This window comes from Lycium barbarum, chromosome 2, assembly GCF_019175385.1.
Source record: "Lycium barbarum isolate Lr01 chromosome 2, ASM1917538v2, whole genome shotgun sequence".
NCBI classification, from domain to species: domain Eukaryota; kingdom Viridiplantae; phylum Streptophyta; class Magnoliopsida; order Solanales; family Solanaceae; genus Lycium; species Lycium barbarum.
The window spans coordinates 78264394-78291849 of NC_083338.1; positions in this window are offsets into that span (position 1 = coordinate 78264394).

Sequence of the window (27456 nt, forward strand, 5' to 3'; positions counted from 1 at the left end):
GTCACCTGGGAACCCACGACCTATGGATGGAAAGCTAATTCAATTATCTACAACGTTTATTTCTTGGTATTTTTCCAAATTCCAAACTTATAATACAGTTTTTGCCCCCCAAAGTCAGGTCACCCGAAAACGTTTTCTTAAAAATATTCGTTTGGAGGACTTCCATTTTGATTTGGCCCAAGGGTCCTTCTTGAGTTGTGTTTAACTTCACATATGTGATTCATATAATTTGTCACATGTCCCAAAAAAAATCTTGACGTGTGGGCCCCACCTCAACTTACAATTAACCCGACGTTAAAAAATACGGGATGTAACATCCTCCCCCCCCCCCCCTTTAGAACATTCGTCCTCGAATGTTAGATTAGTCTTACAGGGTCTGTAAGTACTTCGGGGGAGTTTCTTTTTATGATCGGCTCATATGATACACATTCGTTATTGAATATAACCAAGTAAGGATATTTCTTCTAAATCGACCAAACGGACTCCAAGGCTAGCTGACTGATGAGTTTTACAAACCAATTCTTTGTTTCTGAATGTACGCCGGTCAAGCCGTCCATAGATTGACGACTAAGTGCGTATGCCACAACGTTAGCTTTTCTAGGGTGGTACAAAATATTAACATCATAATCTTTCAATAATTCGAACCATCTTATCTGCCGCGAATTTAGCTCCTTTTTCTTAATATATATATATATATATATATATATATTTGAGTCGTGAGCGAACCACTCAATTCCCGACTGCTTGTCATACACTTTGTATTCTTTCAATTAGAGGAAACTTGATCGCTGGACATTTTTGCCCTTCCACATATTTTTGCCCTTCACATGGGCTGTGCTAAAGCAAAATGGGGTTGGAACATATTTCTGGTCCATTTAAATAAATTGTGTATTTGCTACTCGTATATGCTTTCTCGAGATAAAATTTTCCAAACAAGGATAATGCTTCTTACGAATGCTATGGAGGGTATCTCTTAAACTTTTAATCCAACATAATAGATTTACTCTATCGGTATCGACCTTCAAGACATGTTAAGAATTTACGTCTCATTTTCCTCTTCATATTCCTAGAAAAATTTGGGCAGAGGTTCCTCTGTATTTCTTACTATCCCAAAACCTGTACACAGGAAATACCAACCATGCCTCACAGGGCCAACACATATACGTATATACATATCATATCATATCACATCATAGCCGCACAGGGCTAACAATTTCAAATAAAAGTATAAAGATGCCGAGGCTTACCTCACATGCCCAACTCAAATGGCACCTGCTACACTTTCCTGTTTATTTTTCTTTTTAATCTTCAGCTTATGTTTCAATCGTACTTCAAATACCTTACCCAGCATACGTCTTATATACCATTACTTACTTGTGTACTGTGCAGCTTCAAATATCAGCAGTCGCTGTCTTACGTCGATACCGTCCTCCAGCTGAAATCAAGGGTTAATAAAAAAAAGGAAATCATTTCCTACAGCTGGCTCTATCACACGATCTAAGATTCAAAGAAAGGTAACACCCTAAATGCCCTGTAGCCTCCTGTTTATAGATGTGGTGCACAACACACCGATAAACAAGACTCTACTAGACACGACATGTAGACATTCTGAGGACGAACTGCTCTGATACCACTTTTGTCACGACCCAACCCCGTAGGCCGTGACTAGTGTCCGTGCTGGACACCCAAACGTACCCAATAACCCAAACAAGCATATGTGCAGAATATATCAATATAAAAGTCAATTGGCGCTACCAGATATTGCAGGTGAACAGATATAGCACGTGGAAGCCGATAAGGCCATCACAGATCATAGAAACCCAAAACATATACAGAACCCACACAAGTATGTCTACAGACCTCTACAGAACATAACAGAATCATAAGACGGGACAGGACCCCGTCGTACCCCTGAATAGCGTACATATTTACAATAGCAGAAGACTGTACCAAAATATAGGCTCCGGATAAAGGAGCGCTCCAAAATAGCAGAATAAAGTCCTAAGCGGGCGGATCAGCAAACCTGTCGTGTGTACCTGCGCGGCATGAAAACGCAGCCCCCGAAGGAAGGGGGTCAGTACGAAATATGTACCGAGTATGTAAAGCACGGAACGTAGTAAACAAAGTCATAATCGAAGCAGAAGATACAGAAAATGAACTGAATATCCGGATTAGCAAAATGCTGATCATATAGCATAAATAGTATTCGCTGAAAACATATGTCGTACCTGGTCCCATTACGGAACAAGATCATAATCGAAACAAAACTTATAGAGGAGTGAGTGTAACATCCGAAGTATCAAATGCATATTTTCCAAAACATGAGGAGTGTGTACAGAAACATATACCATATCATATTCGACCCCTGCCAAGAGACTCGGCAAACAGAACGTGGCCACCCCCCCGACGCTGGTGCCACAACACATAAGGAGCAGAATAGGGGATAAGCCCGTAACATAACATATCATATCAGATGGCCATATCAGATCATATCATATCAAAATGTGTGTACATGGCACAACATACTCCAAAACCCATGTACATATATACATGCCCCCTCACATCGAGGCACGGTGAACAATGCAGTGGAATAAGCTTGACAACATATCCTGGCCCGGGATCAGTGTGGGAAACATTGGGGCATCCATGAGTGGAGTAGTGAGAAACTAAATGCAATAAAAATGACACATATATTTCCAGAGACTCAACGAGGTATATCGAATGACAAATCAAATCAATGAAATCGGACGGAGTCATAGTAAGTGAATTTTGGATGTCATAAGGAGTTACAGAGGCATGTTTCTTTCTGAGATCGTTTCCAAGGTCCAAAACAATTTATAAAATTTAACGGGATATTTGAAACAATCTTTAAACAATAGATAGAGGAGTAGTTAAAACGTTTTCCTTAAAAGCCGCTCGAAGACCAGTCCAAAATACAAAAAGGGTAAAATCGGAAATAGTGGGCCCACCTCGGAACAAATGAAGCGGTGGGCTCAAATTACGTATTTTTAGGCTTCTGAGTTCACCTACAAAGATCCTAGGGCATTCCATAACTTTCTAGGCAATTTGGGGAAATTTGCATAATTTTCCAACAAAGGATACTTAAGGAGTTCAATCCTATTGAACAAAAATGCGACAATTTCAATCGCGGATTCCGGTGGAAAGAATATTCCCCGAAGCGTGATTCCAATCCTAGTACATCTAGGACATGCCAAGAGAAGAATCGGGATAGCTTTACATACCTTTCTTGCCCTTTACGCTAGCCAAAACTCAAATCCCGTTTCGTCCAAAACCTACAAATGGTCACATTTACCAATTTACTATTCATAAGACTTAAAATTTCAACCTTGACCAATTCTTGTCTATAAAAATTTGGGCGGCATCTCCCCTATATATATATCATCCCCGAGGTTAAAACTAGGCTAAAACAACAACAACCATACTAACAACAATATATACAACATCAATAATCGACTAGGAACGCATTCTAGCGTAAATAGTCTTATTTTCCAAATAATGCGACAATTCCAAATCCAACTTTGCACTTACAACCCAATATCAATATTTTCATATTCACATACTAATATAAGACCATTCAAACATAAACCAAAAGTATTCCAAGCTATATATTCAATATTCAACAATTCCATCAACTTCCATATTCAATCCAAAATTCTTATATATGCAACAAAACCATTCCAACACATTTTCTACTTACTAATTCATCTCCAACAACAATCTACACTTTAACAACTTCATTATCTTAATATCATAAAATCACATTAATGTGTCATAATTCTCTACATTCCATTTTCGTGTCAACTTCACTCATATAATCATCCTTTGCATTGTGAAGATCACAATAACACAACTAACATGTTAAACAAAATAAATCCAACATTATCTCAACAACATATACCACACGGCCAACATGGCTTCTTTCCAATTTCATCCAATTTTCATTCAACTTCCATTTCCAATACAAATTCCACAATAACCACAACTAGTATACAACTTAAAATTCAACTCATCACAATTATACATTTAACTCACACACACGGCCACACATACATATGCACACCCACTTTGCAAACTTCCATCTTTTCATAAATTCTACTCATTTCTACATACTACAACATAAACCAACCTTCATAACATAATAAAAAGGAATTAATTCTTACCTTTTTCTACAATCTTCTTCACTTGACCAAGTTGTCAACTTGAAGAAACAAGTGCTCTTTCTTCCAAAATAATTACACCAAGTTGTAAAGGACCCTTGAATTAGTGGGAATACCACAAGAAAATAATTTTTGGAGGAAGATTTTAAGGAGCTAATATTTGGGGGTCATGGCCGTATGCCATGTTTTTCTTTGCTCTTATTCTTTTTGTTCTTTGCTTCAAGAATGTTCTTGGTTGAAAATGAAGACTTAGCCCCTTTTATTATTAATCACATGACTAATTTAAATGGGCTTGGGTCCTTTATTAAGGACCATGGCCGGCCACCTCCTCACTTGGGCCTGATTTTTCTCTTCATTGTTTTGGGCCAACCCGGTTGGTCCCGAGTTGGGCCTAGCCCACTGACCTTTCGACCTTAAAACGTCCATATCTCCTTGTACCGACGTCACCTGGGAACCCACGACCTATGGATGGAAAGATAATTCAATTATCTACAACTTGTATTTCTTGGTATTTTTCCAAATTCCAAACTTATAATACAGTTTTTCCCCCCAAAGTCAGGTCACCCGAAAACATTTTCTTAAAAATATTCGTTTGGAGGACTTCCACTTTGATTTGGCCCAAGGGTCCTTCTTGAGTTGTGTTTAACTTCACATATGTGATTCATATAATTTGTCACATGTCCCAAAAAAAATTTTGACGTGTGGGCCCCACCTCAACTTACAATTAACCCGACGTTCAAAAATACGGGATATAACAGGTTTAAAATAGAATATGTTTTGAAGTACCTAGATCTTTTTAGTAATCTTAAAACTAATGTGATTAGAGACCTGAATATGGACCTGGTTTAGTTTTTTTTTAGTGTTTCAATCCCCTATTTGAATTTGTTTGGCTTAAACATATGGTATTCAAAAACCTATCTTGATGTGGCTCATATTACGAGCCCTATACCTTGAAACTAGACCATATCTCTAATCTTTAAAGGTTTTGTTAGAACTGGAAAGAATGGGTAAACCCTTTAGGATCAGGTCTAATTTGAAGTAGATTGAAATGAATTTGACTGGTTTTGCTAACTAGAAAGGTAGTTGTTGGGTCTTAACCTGATTAGTGGCTGCCTTAAGGATTGAAATATGTAACAATGGGAGAGAAATAGTTGTCAAGGATATGAAAATTTGTTTCTGTTATCTTTAATCTCTTTGTTCCTTTTCTCCAACCCCATTGTGTGTCCTGTTTAAATTGATTGTCACGACCCGGCTAGGGGGCCGCGACCAGCACCCGGTGCTACCCCACCCGGGCACCCCCCTTATCGTACATAACATAACATCTAGGTGAACCATAAGTCAATTCGTGCTTTTTCTTTTATCGTTAATCATATTGATCCCATTAAACGACCATCATCATTTAACATATCATAGGCATCTATGCCACATCATAAGTACAAGGCCGACAAGGCCAACAAAAGATATACAAAACATGGGCCGACATGGCCGAACGTCTCTACCCACATATACATGACTACGAGCCTCTATGAGTATGACATATCGTATGGGCGGGACAGGACCCCGCTATGCCCATAATTATATACACAAAAGAATGAGTACCCAAAAGCTATGGCTCCGAAGGAAATGGAGCTCTGCTATGCAATCTCTGGATAAGCAGCTATGGATCAAGTCTCTCTCCCTGTGCACCTGCGGGCATGACGCAGCGTCCACAAACAAAAGGACATCAGTACGAAGAATGTACTGATTATGTAAAGCGTGATTAACATCAATATAGAAGCATCATAGACAATATATGAAGTGGCACAGGAGGGAAGACAATAATATCATCATCATGGCACTTACCTGCCTTTCATAGGAACTTTCCATTTCTCATGCGTATTTCATAATAGTACTCGTACCCTACTTGTGCTCATATTCGCATACATGTCCTTATTCGTATTCGTATACATAGTCTTTTCACATTCATATTCATATTATATTACATAGCCATACACTTATATACATACATAGCGTGCCCGACCATAAGGTTCGGTGTTTCATACGTACTTAGCCAACCAAGGCTCAATGTTATTTGTACCTGGCCCTACCAAGGCTTCAGGGTTATCCGTACCATCGGCAGAGGTGTGCGCGCGTTACGTAATCGTATACATACTTTATACATAATCATATATATATATACATCCATATACATATATTCTACCCGGCATTATAAGCTCGGGGTGTCATTATAGCCCTTCATAGGCACATGTGAATATAATAGCCCGTAGGCACCTTTAGAATCATTATTATTATCATCGTCATCACTAGCATCGTCATTGTTGCTACATCCATATCTTAGGCTTACTCGTCATATGAGGGGCGTAGTACAATCGTAGTACAAGTTAAGGATCGTGATTTTATGAGCTCGGAGTGTCAATCACTTGAATACAACATACTCATATAGAGGAATTAGAAATTTGGCCAAGAACCATGCCTTATGAAAGAAGGGTTAGCCTTACATACCTTTCCGTCGGACTATTCTACACTTGCACGTTTCCTTCCAATGCTAGCATCTATACCTTCATTAATATCATAACAATGGCCATTAGTCATTCACATCATCCAAATTATCTAGATTTCTCAATTTGCTTCTAAATCTCCCATATTTATGGTCATGACCTCCAACTTCGTCCATTCGTCTAAAGTGTCTAGTTCATGATCTTAGTACCATTTATAATACATTCATATCGTAACACAACAACATTCATAATTCAATTCAAACTATTCCTCAAAATGTCACTATTCACCATTCATGACCTAGTTGACCACATTTTCTACAATCCATGTATTTTAATTCTCCAATACCTTAAACATCTTGTAAAAATCATGAATCTTACCTTAGAAGTTGTAGGAACAAGCTTTGGTTGATAATACTCCTCTTTGAGCAAAAACCCTAGTTTTTCTCCATTTGGATTTCTTGACTTGGATGATCCTTGATGATTCCCTTATCCTTGATTCACTTGTCTTAATGTTATTGATGGCTTATAATCCTTGAAAACTCATATAATAAATGTAGAGAGAAGTTTTAGAGAGAAGTGGTGTAATGTTGTAATGAAATAAGACAAGTCTTGATCCTCACATTTAATGAATTGAAAAATCTGTGCTGGGTGAACAGTGGTCGTCCATGGAGGTTTACGGCCCGTATTCCACTATACGGCTCGTCCTCCATGGGCGTAATTAACCATTTCCAGAACCAGAAGCTGGGCTGCCTTAATGGTGGTTTACGACCATGGTTTACAGGCCGTAAATCACTTTACGGTCCGTCCACCTGGTCGTATTTAACCATTTCCTCGGCTGGCAGAAAGTTGAAACCTTGCATGGCAGATTACGACTGCCAGGTTACGGACCGTATTGAAATTTACGGTCCGTATTTTGCGATTTACGACCACTGGGCAGTTGCAATTCTGCAACTTCCCATATTTCTTAGACTTCTCATTTTTAATCACCCCCGTCCATGCACATATATGGCTCACCTTGTATCTCATCTTAACTTAGCCAACTTCCTCGTCTCACATCGGATACTTTCGAAATCTCGCCTAAGGTCATCAACGTCGTTTCTTGCTCATGGACATCATGCACTCATATTCATCACTAGTTCATTCTCTTGCGTACCAACGGAAAATTTTCCGAGGTGTAACATTCTACCCCCCTTAGGAACATTCGTCCTCGAATGTTAAAGGCTTGGGGAATTCTATAAAAATTTCGCCAGAGTTTCCTCTGTAATGTGGCACTACCACCCTGTGACAACAACCCACAATAACAATGCCTCACAAGGCAATAATACAACAACACTAGAAATTTGGCCACACACGACCTGAATGTATAAAAGGGAATCATACATTCCTCATGATCTCGACGTCTCCTCTTGGACTTCTCCCAATGGCTGAAATAAATGTGGGTATTTGGATCGCATATTCTCTTCCGCTTCCCATGTCATTTCCTCTTGATTGTTATTTCTCCACAGAACTTTAATTGAGGCCACTTCTTTGTTTCTAAGCCTCCGTACTTGCCTATCTAATATGGCAATGGGTATTTCATCATAAGTTAACTTTTCTGTCACTTGAATATCATTCACTGGGATGATCCTCGTAGGATCTCCAACACACTTCCGAAGCATCGAGACATGAAATACTGGATGGACTGACTCCAAATCTCGAGGTAGATCTAGCTCATAGGCCTCTTTGCCTATTTTGCGCACAACCTCTTAGGGTCCGATATACCGGGGACTGAGCTTTCCCTTTTTGCCAAATCTCATAACGCCTTTCATTGGCGACACTTTCAAGAATACCAAATCCTTAACTTGGAACCCTAAGTCCCTTTGACGATTATCCGCATAGGACTTCTGGCGACTTTGAGCCGCTAACAACCGTTCTTGTATAAGCTTGACTTTCTCTATAGCTTGCTGGACTAAATCTGGCCCTATCAACTTGGCCTCTCCAGTTTCGAACCACCCAATCGGGGATCTACACTTTCGCCCATATAAAGCCTCATACGGCACCATTTGAATTCTAGAATGATAACTGTTATTGTAAGCAAACCCAATGAGTGGCAAATGGTCATCCCAATTTCCTCCGAAATCTATCACACATGCCCGTAACATATCTTCAAGAGTCTGAATAGTACGTTCAGCTTGCCCATCGGTCTGTGGGTGAAATGTCGTGCTAAGGCGCACTTGGGTCCCTAAACCGTCTTGGAAAGACCTCCAAAACTTTGCTATAAACTGAGTTCCTCTATCGGAGATAATAGATACCGGAACGCCATGGACTCTCACTATCTCTTTAAGATAAAGCTTGGCATAATCTTCTGCCATATAGGTCGTTCTGACCGGTAAGAAATGCGCTGACTTTGTGAGTCTATCCACGATCACCCATATAGAATCATATTTACGTCGAGAACGGGGTAACCCTGTAATGAAATCCATATTAATCACTTCCCACTTCCAAGTTGGGATTTCTATAGCTTGTAATAAGCCACCCGGCTTTTGGTGCTCGATCTTCACTTGTTGGCAATTAGGACATTGAGCTACAAATTCCGCTACGTCTTTCTTCATCCCATTTCACCAATATATAGAATTAAGATCGTGATACATTTTCGTCGCTCCAGGGTGAATGGAGTAACGGGAACAATGAGCTTCTCTCAAAATCTGGTGGCGTAGACCTGCCACATCGGGAACACATAACCTGCCTCGACATCGGAGAACTCCGTCTCTCGAAATATCAAATGATGACTCCTCCTTCTGAGGGAGTATATCTCTGTACTGCATTAGCATGGGATCCTCATATTGTCGCTCTTTTACTTCCGCTACTAGCGATGAAGCTGCTGAATTCTGAATAGCAGCTCCGCTGCTACCTAAGTCCACCACTCGGACTCCTAGGCTAGCTAACTGCTGAAGATCACAGGCCATCTCTTTCTTTTCTGGTCGTACATCACTTAGACTTCCCATCGACCTACGGCTAAGAGCATCACCCACAACATTTGCCTTTCCGGGGTGGTACAGGATTTCAACATCATAGTCTTTTAGCAACTCTAGCCATCGTCATTGCCGCAAATTCAACTCTTTCTACTTGAAGATGTACTGGAGACTCTTATGATCTGTATAAACATCCACATGGACAACATATAAATAATGTCGCCATATCTTTAATGCATGGACCACTGCGGCTAATTCTAAATCGTGGGTTGGATAGTTCTGTTCATGTTTCCGTAATTGTCTAGAAGCATACGCAATCGCCTTACCATTTTGCATCTATACACAACCTAGCCCGACGCCTGAAGCATCACAATAAATAACATATCCTTCCAATCCCTCTGGAAGTGTCAAGACTGGGGCTGAAGTCAATCGGTCTTTCAACTCTTGGAAACTACGCTCGCAAGTATCTGTCCATTGAAACTTAGCTGACTTCTGAGTCAACTTGGTGAGTGGCGCAGAAATAGAAGAAAAAACCCTCAACAAATCTTCTGTAATAACCTGCTAAGCCCAAAAAGCTACGAACCTCCGTAGGAGTCGTGGGCCTTGGTCAAGTCTTCACGGCTTCAATCTTTTGGCTATCCACTCGAATACCGTCAGCTGCAACAATGTGGCCCAGCAATGCCACTGAGTTCAACCAAAACTCGCATTTGGAAAACTTCGCGAATAACTCTCGAGTTCGAAGAACTCCAAGGACAATACGCAAGTGATCCGCATGTTCTGCCTCGGATCTAGAATACACTAGGATATGGGTTTAGTGTTTGGCAACACATCAATCGAAAAATCAATCTCCCGCTCGGGAGGAAGGCCTGGAAGCTCTTCCGGGAACACATCCAGGGAATATTTTTATTGAAATTAATCAAAGGCAAGAACATTTTGAATAATTACTTACTTAATTGATTAAATCGAGGAAAATTAGATTAATGAGCAAGTTATTCCATTTTATTGTCCAAGGCACTTTGAGTAATTAAAAGAATTAACCATTTTACCCCTTAAACCTCGATTTTGTGTGCGTTTGCATAGTTGCTTAATTGGTAAACGATCTGGTTAATTAATTTAGAACCAGTATCTGCAAAATGATTTTAATGAGTCATGTTTTAAATTAATTAAAACCTAATAGGATAATAATTTATTTTTTATTTGGGATATTTATCCTCAACCCTCCATACATATATATATATATACACCATGTATATACCGATATACATGGTGTATATATACATATATACATATCCATGGCCCAATCGTTTACAATAAAATAAAAAAGGACCAGGCCCAGTCAAATATGGACCAGACCTGATCCAATAACGAATTAAGGGGGGGGGGGGGGGGGGGGGATAATTTACCCCTTTCCCCCCATTTCACTTCAAGACCCTAGGGGTGGTTTTATAAAAGAGGAAAGGGGGAGGCGGCTAGGAGTAAAACCCTAGTGCCGCCCCACTGCCCCTTCAACCACCCCGCCTATTTTTGGCCTTGTTCTATTGCGTAGTTGAGTGTGTGGCGTGGGAAAGGACGAAGCATTAATGGCTTCGTCCTTCTCTCCACAAAATCCGGCCAAACAACCCCCTAAAGGTACAAAACCTCCTTTTCTTTATATCTTTTTATCATTATGTTAGTGTTGAAGCATTTTGAGCCGTTGCTTTATTTTTTAACTCGAACCTGGACCGTTTTTTGGATTTGTGAGTGAAGACTTATATAAATTTTCAAGTGCCACATCGGTTCATGGAATTCTTAGATGTATTCTGGGGGTTCTATAAATAGAACCCCATTTGTTAAAAAAAGGGAGGTTGGAAACTGAGAAAGGCTTGAAAATTGCAACTTTTCAAAGTTTTAAAGTTCCCATTTAGTCAATGTTTTAGGATTAGCTGAAACGTTTCAGTTTCTTTTAGTTCTAAAAAGCTTCTGTATTTGTGGTGTTGGTGGCCTGAGTTTGGCATTGGAAGGATAGAAGCCTCCAAGTCCATCATTTACCCCCGGTTGCACTAGCAAAAGGTAAAAACCTTTATTTATTTCCTTCTATTTAAATTTATGTTTATATTAGGCTTATTTAATGTGATTAGGTGCGGTTTAGAATGGAGTTTAAGCTAATGTGTTTGTTTGATGAGGCTTCCATTTTAGATTTCTGTTTGTATTATGCTTACTCAATGGGATTATGTGGGGCTTAGACTATAGTTTAAGCTGACATGCTTGTTTTTATTTGGATTTCCATTTAGAATTTCTATTTATATCATGTTTTTTTAATATGATTAGGTTTTTCTCTGTGTGGTTTAGAATATTGTTTCAAGCTAATATGCTGGTTTGATTTGGTCTTTTCATTTAGATTTTCTGTCTATATCATGCTTGCTTAATTATGATCAAGAGTATTGAGTGTGGTTTTGACTACAGAATAAGCTAATGATGTTTGTTTGATTTGGATTTCCATTTAGATTTCTGTTTTATCATGCTTGTTCAAATACCACTAAGTTCTTTATGTGGTGTTTAGAATGTAGTTTAAGTTAATATGTTTGTCTGATGTGTGTCATAAGTCTTGTGCTTTGAATTGGATTCAAAGGGGTCTGTCAAGTGTCATGATGGGTTTAGTTCTATGTGTTCCATGTAATAGGCTTGGTTTGAAGTTACAGGGTTTTTGAGAGATTTACTTGACTTATATTCTTGGCTATGTCCATTTGGAAATGTGTTTTGGCTTAAAAGTCAACAAAAAAGGGGGCTAAAGGCCTATTAAAGTGAGGTGGCTTATCTGGTGCAAAGTAATTTATTTGATAATGTGCTTGTTTGGAAGTTGAAAGTTTTGATGTGTATTGAGCCTAGTCTGATCATGTTTGTCCTATCTAATAATGTGCTTGGTTCTAAAGATTGAAGGTTTACTGTCTGCTTTGTGGGATTGTAACGACCCGTTTAGTTATTATAGTGTTTTGACCTATTCAACCTTGTTGACCCTTCCCCAAGTCCTGTTAGTATGATCTATGACTTAATGAAGTCATTGGGATGGTTTCTGCAAGGTTCGAGTGTAAATTGAGTCATTGATGGATAAGCTAGTTAAAATAGCGAGTTAGAGTTGACTACGGTCAACGCCGGGCTAGGATTAACCCGTGTCAATATTTTGGAAGTTCCAACATTTTAATATGATGATTTTGAGCTTGTCCACAAGTTTTACTGAGGTTCCGAAGAGTTTCAGATGGGTTTGGGTTTTGTCGCGCTCGTATTCGATGTTTTCGCCATAAGCTTGTGGATAGAAACGGATCTATATTGATCAAACAATCTTTTTATTGAGTTAGATTTGAACCATTAGATCCGTATTGAAATTATGAAGCCATAGAAAAAAGAATCGTCGTGTTTGGCCTCTATCTGAGGGAGTTATGCCCGTTTTCGTTCAGGCTGTTTCGACTGGCCGCTGGCAAAGACCAAAGGGCCGCCATAGCGGGACCGCTGCAGTGACTAACTAGCCGCTGCAGAGACTGATGGGGGGCAGAAAGCTCTATTTTTAATACCCTAACTCCTACCCATTACCCCCAAGACCCCAAAGTCAGTTTTTAAGAGAGAAAGAGGCAAAATCCATTCCATTATTTGGTGAAAGCATCTTGGAGAGTGAGTCCCCATCTTATTTGTTCCTTTTCCTTTCTTCTTCAAGTTCCATGATTATTTTAAGGCCCATCAATGGTGGATGAAAATCCTGGAACCCTAGAATTAGTAACCCCGTAAATAATTTGTGGGTTGTTGATTTTATTGTTGATTAATCATCTAGGAGTACAGATTATCACTTTGTAGGAAGGAATTTGATTTCCTATGGTTGAAATTTCATGTTGATACTTAGGGTTCTAATAAAAATGAAAATTTTATCCTAAAAGTTGTTTTAAAGGGTAAAAATGATTAGAAACCCATGAATCGAAGGATAATGATTATAGAGATAGAAGTTATGATAAATTCACTATTAAAGGATGGTTTCACCAATTGAAAAGGGTAGAAGTAAGTGGGTCTTCTTCCCTAAATTGTTGTTCTTGTTTAAATACATGGTTTGTTGCTTACTTAGCATCATATTGTTAGACTTTGACTGTTATGAGGCGCTTCGGAAATAGAAGACTCATGTAAAGTAGTTCGTGGCTCCTGTTCTGCATTCCAGGTATGTTATGGCTTACTTCAGTTAGACTTTGATTAGCAAAACGTATGTATTGTGTATAATTCAGGGGAGAAATCATGATTAGGTCTTCAGACACGGTGTTTTTGTTGGATATTAGCTAGGTTGGTATGACATCTGATTTTGTAGGCTCGTCGTCATTACTTTATGTACTGGAATATGAGGTGTAGTTGTATTCCTACTGTGGCGTTTTGGGATGGATTTCTATTGGGTTGATTGTTGTTAATGGTGGCTCGTTGCCTTGATATTGTGATTAGACTTATTAACCTAAATTGCCGTGTTGTACTCAGTTCTCTCTTAATGTGACATATATTATCGGAGAAAGGAAAGATAATGAATTTAGGCATGAATTGTGATATAAACTTATGAAAGTACGTAGATGAAAATTGATGTATGATTTACTGTTGATGATAATATATAGAAAAGTGGAGCTTCTAGTGATACAAGACTTAGTTGTGAGGTGTACTTGCTACATGTGGAAGTAAAGAAGGACATAGACTATTATGTTGGTTGAGACAGTTTGTATGATTCATTTCATGGCTGAGTTGAACCAAGTCTTGATATGACTTGTGGCTTTGTGACTTGTACCTTCATTGTTGCTTTATTGGTTTGCATTGATTTACTACGTTTACACTCTTTTATGCATTCATAAACTCATACATGATGGAAACAGGTTGGAAGACTTGTGGCTTGATGCCTTGTGTTTGGCATTGATATTGTTAATTATTCATAGTCCATACATACTAGTGAACTGGAATACGTTGAGACAGACATTGTGGTGTGAAATTAGTGAAGAAGTTAATGTAATCTTCTTGTTGAGCTTGTGATACTATTTGATACATAGTACTTGATGAATTGATCATTGAGGGTGATGTGACAATGTTACTATACATATGAAAAGGCACATTTGATCTGGGGTGAGGACGTGGCCTAGTTGTGAGCTCGTGGTCCGAGGTTCGTTCCAAAAACGAGAGGTACATTGATATTTCCCGCGTCCGAGGTTCATTTTGGAGCGGTGGTTTATGCTCGAGTCCGAGGAGTGAATCCGGAACGAGTGGTACATGGAACCTATGGGTCCCCTGCAGTTCATGACTACTGAACAATGACATCAGTTAGCATGTTTGTCCAATTCAAGTGATTGGCCAGTGCATGGCATTGCATTGCACATCATCATATTTTGTATTACACATCATTACATTTTATTTTCCATTATCATATGCTTGTTTGTTTCTGATTTTGGTATGGATGTTGAATGCTTATTGTGATATAATGATGACCATTGACTGAGTTAAATTGTGGATTAGTGACTCTACCTCAGGAAAGAACTTGGACTTATGCTTATCAGGTGAGATTATTGAGACTAGACAGACTTGTGGTTTAGAAGCTTCATCTTCGGCTGTGACTTTGTTATGGGATATTCTGTGACTTGGATTTGAGTTTTAACTGCCTGTTTGTTTATCTTGTTGATTTTATACTTATATGCATGAACTAATCTTAGTCAGCCTATGATGCTTACCGGTACATAATGGTTGTACTGATACTACCTTACTACACCCTTTTTGACTGCAGATTGTATTCCAGAGATTTCATCTACACTACATCTCTAGTTTGAAGCTAGTTTGCTCGATCAGATCCGAGGGTGTGCTTTTATCCATGCCATGCCACCTGAAAATATCTCTTTCCAGATGTCTATTTTCATTCCAGACATTGTTTGCTAGTATGTTTGAGATATACACCATTCTTTAGACATTGTTAGTTAGAGTCCTTATACGATGACTTTCAGATTTTGGGGGTGTAATAGTTAAGACTTCCGCACTTATATTAATTATTATTTATGACTTAGTCAGACTATTTGTTCATTCACTTATTTATTAATTGTTGGAGTATAAATGATTAAAGAAGTTGAAATTGGCTAGTGATTAATGGGTTAACGGGTAAGGGTTCGCCTACTAGTGATAATAAGGTAGGTGCCCGCACGATCGGTAATTAGGGTCATGACAGTTGGTATTAGATCCTGGGTTCATGAATCTCGTTGTACAAGGATGTGTCTAGTAGAGTCTTGCGGATCGGTACGAAGAGCTCCGTATCTATCTGCGAGAGGCTATGGGACACTTAGGAAACTTCCACTTCTTTGATTCTTTCGTGCTACTTCATTCAAATTGGTATCTGCATTTCCTTATCTTATTCTTCCACGAATGGTCGAAACCTCTCCCCTAAACTCTTATGTGAGTGGTTTGTGTTATGGCACGGCCTGGTGTGGTACTAAATACGTCTTCCTGATTCGGACACATGATCCAAGTTCAGTTTCTAGTTGTGACTTAAAGTTTGGTTTTATTGAGTCCATTTGGGGGATGACGTAGGAAATTAGACCTCCGTTGGGGATTCTGAGGCCACGGGTGAGTATGTGTGGTGTAAGGCCTCGGATGAAGTGTCAAGTGAAAGAGTGGAAAACTGGGCAAAGTCGAGCTCTCTGCCCAAATGGCAACCTCTGCGGCGGGGTGGGTACCGCCGAGCAGTACCGCTATAGCAGTGAGACCCTCGCCGCCAGCGGTCAACCTCTTTTCATATGTCCACTGTGGCAGGCGATGGGCCGCTATGGCGATGTCTCCATAGCGGGATATGGCTTGGCATAGTGGAGGTCGGGAATCCTTTGGTCCGCTATAGCAGGCACTTGGCTGCTATAGCGAGACAACTATAGCAGTGGTTTGACCGCCACAGCGGTCGACGGAAAACATCAAGCTGTGTTTTTAACTTGAATTTGTTTCTTCTGGGGGTGAGTTCCCTTGCCTTATCTTATGATTATCTACCCTTTTAGGCTTGAATTAATGGTGCAAATGTAGGGGGATTAGTTGGAGAAGATGAGTTTCTACCTTAGCATTGAGAATTGAATAATAGGCTTTGACTATTAGTTTAATTGGCGAGTCTTGTCTATAGTAAGATGGAATTTCATGAAGTAGTAAATTATAAGCTTGAATCTCTAACTTTGACTAAGATTGATTAAGGATAAAAAGGGGGGTCATTCGAAACAAGAGCTAATAATTTGAGAGTTATGTTAAGGTTGTATAATGTGAAGTCAACTCGAGGGTGATGTATGAATTGGTAAGTTCTAGTATGTTATAAGCTATAGGAGACATTGGTTGGGCAACCGAAACGGAGACTCTAGTGGCTGTTGTGTTACTTACAGCTGATGAGAGATGATATTATTTATTGTACTATATTTTCGTATTTACCTATAAGGTTTTTGAGCTTACTTATATGTTTGTTGGTTGGTGTTCCGGCGTTGTATGACATCCTGCTAAAGTAAGGCTTATTTCCGAGATCTCTGAGTTAAATTTCGTCATATTAAAGTAATGGTGATCTTAGTTATATTAGTTGTCTAAGTAAAAAAAAAGTTAAGTATGAACTTTGTGAAGCAGGTGTTTGAGTCCCAGTTTGTAGAGATAGATATGAGGAATAATTAATAAAGTGATGGTAGTTGAGATATGTATAAGAGTTTTGGCTGATAAGATGAACGGATAGTGATTAGTGCGTACTTCGCGCCGTTGAGTTTTTCCGTGTGATTATAATGCATGTCCTTGGGTTATCGTCAACCTTCGTACTCCCCTTCTTAGTTCGAGGACGAATGATGCATAAATTGGTATCTGATGTAACGACCCATTTAGTTATTAAAGTGTTTTGACCCAATTAACCTTGTTGACCCTTCCCCAAGTCCCGTTAGTATGATCTATGACTTAATGAAGTCATTGGGTTGGTTTCTGCAAGGTTCGAGTGTAAATTGAGTCATTGGTGGAGAAGCTAGTTAAGGTAGCGAGTTAGAGTTAACCACAGTCAACGCCGGGTTAGGATGACCTCGTGTCAATATTTAGGAAATTACAACATGTTAATATCATGATTTTGAACTTGTCCACAAGTTTTAGTGAGGTTCCGAAGAGCTTCAGATGGGTTTTGGTTTTGTCGCGCTGGTATTCGATATTTTCGCCATAGGTCTATGGATAGAAATGGCTCTATATTGGTCAAACGACCTTTGTTTTGAGTGAGGTTTGAACCATTAGATCCGTATCGAAATTACGAAGCCATACAAAAAAGAATCGTCGCGTTTGGCCTCTGTATGAGGGAGTTATGCCTGTTTTCGTTCGGGCTATTTCGATTGGCAGCTGGCAGTGACCAAAGGGCCGCCATAGCGGGACCGCTGCAGTCACTAACTGGCCACTGCAGAGACAATTGGGGGGCTGAAAGCCCTATTTTAATACCCCAACTCCTACCCAGTACCCCCAAGACCCAAAAGTCAGTTTTCAAGAGAGAAAAAGGCAAAATTCATTCCATTCTTTGGTGAAAGCATCTTGGAGAGTGAGTCCCCATCTTTATTTGTTACTTTTCAATTCTTCTTCAGGTTCCATGATTATTTTAAGGTCCATCAATGGTGGGTGAAAATCCTAGAACCCTAGAATTTTTAAACCCGTAAATAATTGGTGAGTCATTGATTTTATTGCAGATTAATCATCTAGGAGTATAAATTATCACTTTCTAGGAAGGAATTTGATTTCTTGTGGTTGAAATTGCATGTTGGGACTTAGGGTTCTAATAAAAATGAAAATTTTGTCCTAAAATATGTTTTAAAGGGTCAAATTGATTAGAAACCCATGAATCGAAGGTTAATGATTGTAGAGATAGAAGTTATGATAAATTGACCATTAAAGGATGATTTCACCAACTGAAAAAGGGTAGAAGTAAGTGGGTCTTCTTCCCCAAATTGTTGCTCTTGTTTAAATACATGGTTTGTTACTTACTTAGCATCATATTGTTAGACTTTGACCGTTATGAGGCGCTTCGAAAATAGAAGACTCGTGTGGAGTGGTTCGTGGCTCCTATTCTGCATTCCATGTAGGTTATGGCTTATTTTAGTTAAACTCTGAGCGAAACATATGTATTGTGTAGAATTAATGGGAGAATGCATGATTAGGTCTTCGGACATAGTGTGTTGGTTGGATATTAGCTAGGTTGGTATGACTCTGATTTTTTAGGCTCGTCAGCATTAGTTTATGTACTGGAATATGAGGTCTAGATGTATTCATACTGTGGCATTTCGGGATGGATTTTTATTGGGTTGATTGTTGTTGATGGTGGCTCGTTGCCTTGTTATTGTGATTAGACTTATTTCCTAAATTGTCATGTTGTACTCAATTCTATCTTATTGTGACATATATTATCAAACAAAGGAAGAATAATGATTTTAGGCTTGAATTGTGATATAAACTTATCCTAGTACATAGATGAAAAGTTGATGTATGATTTACTGTTGATGATGATATATAGAAAAGTGGAGCTTCTGGTGATACAAGACTTAGTTGTGAGGTGTACTTGCTACATGTGGAAGTAAAGAAGGACATAGACTATTATGTTTGTTCAGACAGTTTGTATGATTCATTTCATGGCTGAGTTGAACCAAGTCTTGATATGACTTGTGGCTTTGTGACTTGTACCTTCATTGTTACTTTATTGGTTTGCATTGATTTACCACGTTTACACTCTTTTATGCATTCATAAACTCATACATGATGGAAACAGGTTGGAAGACTTGTGGCTTGATGCCTTGTGTTTGGCATTGATATTGTTAATTATTCATAGTCCATACATACTAGTGAACTAGAATACGTTGAGACAGTCATTGTGGTGTGAAATTAGTGAAGAAGTTAATGTAATCTTCTTGTTGAGCTTGTGATACTATTTGATACATAGTACTTGATGAATTGATCATTGAGGGTGATGTGACAATGTTACTATACATATGAAAAGGCACATTTGATCTGGGGTAAGGACGTGGCCTAGTTGTGAGCTCGTGGTCCGAGGTTCGTTCCAAAAACGAGAGGTACATTGATATTTCCCGCGTCCGAGGTTCATTTTGGAGCGGTGGTTTATGCTCGAGTCCGAGGAGTGAATCCGGAACGAGTGGTACATGGACCCTATGGGTCCCCTGCAGTTCATGACTACTGAACAATGACATCAGTTAGCATTTGTGTCGAATTTGAGTGATTTGCCAGTGCATGGCATTGCATTGCACAACATCATATTTTGTATTGTACATCATTACATTTTATTCTGCATTATTATATGCTTGTTTGTTTCTGATTTTAGTATGGACGTTGAATGCCTATTGTGATATAATGATGACCATTGACTGAGTTAAATTGTGGATTAGTGACTCTACCTAGGGACGGAACTTGGACTTGTGCTTATCAAGTGAGACTATTATGTTGGTTGAGACGGTTTGTATGATTCATTTCATGGCTGAGTTGATCTAAGTCTTGATATGGCTTGTGGCTTTGTAACTTGTACCTTCACTGCTGCTTTATTGGTTTGCATTAATTTACCATGTTTACACTCATTTATTCATTCATACACTCATACATGATGGAAATGATTTGGAAGACTTGTGGCATAATGCCTTTTATTTGACATTGATATTATTAATTGTTCATAGTCCATACATGCTAGTGAACTGGAATACGTTGAGACATACATTGTGGAGTGACTATTATGTTGGTTGAGACGGTTTGTATGATTCATTTCATGGCTGAGTTGATCTAAGTCTTGATATGGCTTGTGGCTTTGTAACTTGTACCTTCACTGCTGCTTTATTGGTTTGCATTAATTTACCATGTTTACACTCATTTATTTATTCATACACTCATACATGATGGAAACGGTTTGGAAGACTTGTGGCATAATGCCTTTTATTTGACATTGATATTATTAATTGTTCATAGTCCATACATGCTAGTGAACTGGAATACGTTGAGACATACATTGTGGTGTGAAATTAGTGAAGAAGTTAATATAATCTTCATGTTGAGCTTGTGATACTATTTGATACATAGTACTTGATGAATTGATAATTGAGGTTGATGTGACAGTGTTACTATTCATATGAAAAGGCACATTTGATCGGGGGTGAGGATGTGGCCTAGTTGTGAGCTTGTGGTCCGAGTTTCATTCCGGAAATGAGAGGTACATTGATATGGCCCTTGTTCGAGGTTCGTTCCGGAGCGGAGGTTTACACTCGGGTCCGAGGAGTGAATCTGAAACGAGTGGTACATGGACACCATGGGTCCCCTGCAGTTTATGACTACTGAGCAATAACATCAGTTAGCATTTGTGTCGAATTTGAGTGATTTGCCAGTGCATGGCATTGCATTGCACAACATTATATTTTGCATTGTACATCTTTACATTTTATTCTGCATTATTATATGCTTGTTTGTTTCTGATTTTAGTATGGACGTTGAATACCTATTGTGATATAATGATGACCATTGATTGAGTTAAATTGTGGATTAGTGACTCTACCTAGGGACGGAACTTGGACTTGTGCTTATCAAGTGAGATTATTGAGACTAGACAGACTTGTGGTTTAGAAGCTTCATCTTAGGCTGTGACTTTGTTATGGGATATTCTGTGACTTGGATTTGAGTATTAAGTGCCTATCTGATTATCTTGTTGATTTTATACTTATATGCGTGTACTAATCTTAGTCGGCCTATGATGCTTACCGGTACATAGTGTTTGTACTGATACTACCTTACTGCACCTTTTTTTAGTGCAGATTGTGTTCCAGAGATTTCATCCAGACTACATCTCTAGCTTGAAGCTAGTTTGCTCGATCAGATCCGAGGGTGAGTTTCTATTCTTGCCATGCCACCTGAAAATCTCTCTTTCCGGATGTCTATTTTCATTCCAGACATTGTTTGTTATTATGTTTGAGATATACACCATTCTTTAGAGATTGTTGGTTAGAGTCTTTGTACGATGACTTTCAGATTTTAGGGGTGTAAAAGTTAAGGCTTCCACACTTATATTAATTAGTATTTATGACTTAGTCAGGCTATTTATTCATTCACTTACTTATTGATTTTTAGAGTACAAATGATTAAAGAAGTTTAAATTGGCTAGTGATTAATGGGTTAACAGGTAAGGGTTCGCCTACTAGTGGTGCTGTAACACCTCGTAACTTCGGACTAAAGTTTGACTATAAGATGATAATATAATGGAACCAAGATGAGGATTATAGGAAGTGTTTTGAAAACCAATTAAGTCATAAGAAATGTCTTTGGGCAAAGAAAAGTTGGAAGCCACTCTACGGGGCGTGTTTTCAAACGAGTTTTTGGAAGGTCTTACTTCCAACGACCATAACCCCTCTATTAATTTTGAATTTGGGAAAACTTCCTTGTGGAAACTTGTATCCCCTTGAAATAGCTTTCCAACGGTATATTACGGGCCTCAATCGGACAACTGTGCAAAACGTTATGCCCATTATACGACAGACTGTCCGAGCAGAAGAATTTTGACGGACCATTTGACGGTCCGTAGAATATTTGACGGTTCGTATAACATTTATACGGTCCGTCAAATGGTCACAGAGGGTCACATTTTGCTGGGCAGTTTTACGCTTCATTTTTACGGTCCGTATAAATTTTGACGGTCCGTAAAACAGTTATACGGTCCGTAAAATGGTCACAGAAGACCATGTTTTGCTGGGCAGTTTTACGGTTCATTTTGACGGTCCGTAAAACAATTATACGGTCCGTCAAATTGACTCAGGCCAGCGTAAAATGGTCACAGAAACTCAATTATTGCTGGGTATTTTTACGGACCATTTTGACGGTCCGTCAAACAATTTGACGGTCCGTAAAAATGGGCGTAGAATTGCCCGATGGGTCAGATTTTAAGATATTAATAAGAGACCCAAAATCATTTTTTCATTCCCATTTCTCTTACACAACTCAAGGGTTCTCTAGAGCCATCCAAACACTTCATATGCAAGAATCCATGTGAAACTAAAGATCCACTTCATTAATTCACAAAACTAAGTGTGAGAAACACATCAAATCCATTCAAGTCAAGAAATTCCATAGAAGGTGGAACTAGGGTTTTGTTCAAGTGAAGCTTTTCAACTCAAGGATTATTCCTACAATAACTAAGGTAAGTTTTATGATGTTTCATGATGATTAAAGTGTTGATAAGTTCTTGGGAGAATAGTAAATGGGTTTGATAAAGAAAATTATATGAACTATGCTAGGGTTTTTGGATTGTTGACTTGGGATTGTTGTATTCATATAGGTGATGAAGAATGATGTTAATTACATCTAATTAAGATTGTAGAATCACCTAGAAGTCATATAATGGGGATTGGGTGAACAAAACACCATTAATGAAGGTTGTAGAGCTTCATGCCCACTAAGTGTTTGATAAAATGCTTAGATGACCAAAGCATGAATATTATTGCTAATATAGAATCCCTTTAACTTGTATTGATATAGATCAAAGTTGAGAGGGTTGACGAACATTGTATTACGCTCAAAGGCTGGAATTAAGGTATGTGAGGCTAACTATCTACGTTAGGGAATATTCATGATTCTCCCTATGCCTCATTCTTCATGCTTGTCAGAAATTTGACTCAGAACATAGTTTAGCCTAGTTTCATGATATGATATAGAACTGTTATCTTCTAGGGTTGCAGTTACAGAATTCGTTCATGGTTGTCACTTTGAACATCATGAACTCAGCACTTAATCTTTACAGACTTATGCATTATTATCACATGAGTCTCAGTCAGTGTATAACCAGTTATTTGCAAGAGTCCCATAATCAGAAGCAGTTATCATGCTATCAGCTATAGCCAGAATCAATTTTGTAAATTGTTAATGTTGAACACCTGTATCTGTACTTTTGGGCCCTAGGCCACAGTTATATTTACAGTTTTACAGGTGATTCTTCATCCAGAACAGGGAGTACTTCAGCTTCTTGCTTTCCTGTTTAGTTCAGTTTCAGATTTCAGTTTCAGTTCAGTATTTTTATTGCTTCAGTTGCTTTATATACCAGTACAATTCAAATGTACTGATGTCCCTTTTTATTGCTTGGGGGCCTGCATCTCGCGATGCAGGTAACGATACACAGGTTGACGACCCAGCTAATTAGGAGTGCAAGTATCAGCTACTGGTGAGCCCCACATTCCTTCGGGGCGTTGTCAGCTACCCAGTTATTTCAGTTTATAGACAGCTCTATCATTCAGTACTCTTAGAGGCTTCATAGACACAGTTCAGACAGTCAGATATTTATTATGATAGCCTTGTTGGCAGTTGTTAAATCGTTTTGGTTTAGCCATGTAGGCTACTGTCAGATATATTTCAGATTGTCTAAGTATTTCCGCATTATGATATTTCAGTGAGACTTTTAGTTAATCAGCATGTGTTAGTTTTATTTTATAAATTAGTCATGTTTTGGTATCACATGTTGATTCAGCCAGCCAGATGGTTCGCTCGGTCACATGCAGTCAGGCACCGGGTGCCGTGTTACGTCCAGGCCCAGATTCGGGGCGTGACAAAGCTTGGTATCAGAGCCCTATGTTCAAGTGTCTTAGGGAGTCTATGAAGCCGTGTCTAGTGGGGTCTCTTTTATATGTGTGAGGGCCCCACACATATAAACAGTTGACTACCAAGACATTCAGGATTTGTTTCATTTCTTTCATACTCTAGATCGTGCAAGATAGAGTAATGCTTTTAGGAATTCTTCTAACTCGTGCGAATTACGTATTTCAGACATGGCTCCAAAAAGGAAGTACAACAAGAAAAATACGGCCACTACCCAGAAGGCAACCGTTCACGCAACAACAGAAGGGGGCACTCAGGCCCAGGCAGCCGCCACAGCTAATGTCGCTGCTACGCCTTCCAATACTTCTGATGCAGATGTTAGAGGAGCTATTCAGCTGCTCACTCAAATTTTGGCAAATCAAGCCCAGCGACAGGAAACGGCCCCTAGCTCAGGCGCTAGTAGTGGGTCAAACAGTTCTAGGACTCATGAGTTTATGCGGATGAAGCCGCCAGTGTTCACAGGGTTAAAGAAGGAGGAAGACCCCCAGAATTTCATTGATGGACTCCAGAAAATATTTCGTGTCATGCATGCTACTGATACAGAGGCAGCAGAATTCGGGGCTTTCCAGCCGCAAGATGTGGCCCATATTTGGTATGAGACATGGGAACAGTCCCGAGGGGAGGATGCACCTTCTGCTACTTGGGACGAATTTGCAGACGCTTTTATTGAACACTTCATGCCAATTGAGGTTAGAGAAGCCAAGGCTATAGAGTTTGAGAATCTAAGGCAAAAGGACATGACTGTTCAAGACTATTACCTCAAGTTCGTGTCATTGTCCAGACATGCTCCTCACATGGTTCCTGATATGAGAGCCGTGGTTAGGAGATTTGTACTTGGGCTTAAACCCGAGTTGCACAGGGATGCCAACACAGTTCCTCAGAACGACAAGATGACTATTTCCAAGATACTGCATTTGTGCAAGGTAACGAGACAAGAATGAAGGAAGAAGAAGCCCTACAAAAGCAAAAAGATAGGGAGTTCAGCAAGAGGGCTAAGTTTGCTGGTAATTTCAGTTATGGGGGATCTCAAGGTGATGGCAACCGTCAGTTTTTTAAGAATAGGTCATCAAGTCCTACTCCCTCAACAGCTAGTGCTCTATTTCAAAGGTCCAAGTTTAACCAGAAAGACCGGAACTCCGGAACGGCAAGCTCACATTCACAGGCCAGCGTGACCAACCGTGGTTTTCAACACCCTACATGCAACACTTGTGGTAAGAAACATTCAGGAGTATGCCGTTTGGGCATGGATGGTTGTTTTGGGTGTGGTCAGCCGGGTCATTTTCTGCGGGATTGTCCGTCCGCAAGACGGAATACCGGAGGTAACAATAATGTAGCTCAGTCCACAAATTCAGCAACTCCCCGAACTTTCCAAGCCCAGTAGGGGCGCGGAGCAGCAAAGCCCGGTAATACAAGTGGTGGTCAGAATCATCTGTATGCACTGTCAGGTCGCCAGGATACAGAGGCTCGTGGAGATGTTGTCACAGGTATGCTAACAGTCTTCACCTTCGATGTATTCGCTCTTATGGACCCAGGATCCACTCTATCTTATGTAACCCCGTATATTGCTAAGAAATTTGGGATAGAGCCCGAAAAGTTGCAAGAACCTTTCGAAGTATCCACACCAGTTGGGGAATCAGTTATAGCAAGGCGTATTCATAGAGGTTGTCCAGTGTTAATCTACCATCGCAGCACCATAGCAGACTTAATAGAATTAGAGATGGTAGATTTCGACGTGATTATGGGTATGGATTGGTTAGAGTCCTGTTATGCCTCTGTGGGTTGTAGAACCAAAACTGTGACATTTGATTTTCCCGATGAACTTATAGAATGGAAAGGTAATTCAGTAGCACCTAGGGGTAGATTTATTTCCTACCTTAGAGCCAGAAAGATGATCTCCAAGGGGTGTATTTATCACTTAGTTCGAGTCAGGGATGCAGATGCCTAGACTCCAGCTCTTCAGTCAGTGCCAGTTGTCAATGAATTTCCAGAAGTATTTCCAGATGACCTACCCGGAGTCCCTCCTGATAGGGAAATTGATTTTGGAATTGACCTACTTCCCGGCACTAAGCCGATATCTATTCCACCGTATAGGATGGCCCCAGCAGAGTTAAAGGAGTTAAAAGTTCAGTTGAAGGATCTTCTTGATAAGGGATTTATAAGGCCAAGTGTCTCACCTTTGGGGCGCACCGGTCTTGTTTGTCCGAAAGAAGGATGGATCCTTGCGTATGTGTATAGACTACCGCCAGTTGAACATGGTCACCATTAAAAATAAGTATCCTCTTCCCAGAATAGATGACCTATTTGATCAACTTCAGGGTGCTCAGTGTTATTCCAAGATTGACCTCAGATCAGGCTACCATCAGTTAAAGGTTAAGGAAGTTGACATTCCGAAGACCGCTTTTAGAACCCGTTATGGTCATTTTGAATTTCTTGTCATGTCGTTTGGGTTGACGAATGCACCAGCAGCTTTCATGGATCTTATGAACAGAGTATTCAAGTCTTATCTTGATTTATTCATCATTGTGTTTATTGATGACATATTGGTGTATTCCCGTAGTGAGACAGATCATGCAGAGCATCTCAGAATAGTGTTGCAGACTCTCAAGGATCGTGAGCTTTATGCAAAATTCTCAAAGTGCGAGTTTTGGCTCAAGTCAGTGGCATTCCTAGGCCATGTAATTTCAGGTGAAGGTATTAAGGTGGACCTTCAGAAAATTGACGCTGTCAAGAACTGGCCCACACCTACCTCAGCAACAGACATCCAAAGTTTCTTGGGTCTAGCAGGTTATTATAGGCGTTTTGTTGAGGGATTTTCCTCTATCTCAGCTCCGCTGACTAAGCTGACTCAGAAGAAAGTCAAATTCCAATGGTCAGAGGTATGTGAGCAGAGTTTCGAAGAGTTGAAGAAGAGATTGACTTCTGCTCTAGTTTTGACACTACCAGAGGGAACCGAGGGATTCGTTGTCTATTGCGATGCTTCGGGAGTTGGTCTCGGATGTGTTTTGATGCAGCATGGTAAGGTTGTTGCTTATGCGTCCAGACAGCTTAAGACTCATGAGAAGAATTATCCAACCCATGACTTAGAGTTAGCAGCTGTGATTTTTGCACTCAAGATATGGCGGCACTATTTATATGGAGTACATGTGGATATTTTCACCGATCATAAAAGCCTGCAATATATTTTCAAGCAAAGAGAGTTGAATCTTAGGCAGAGAA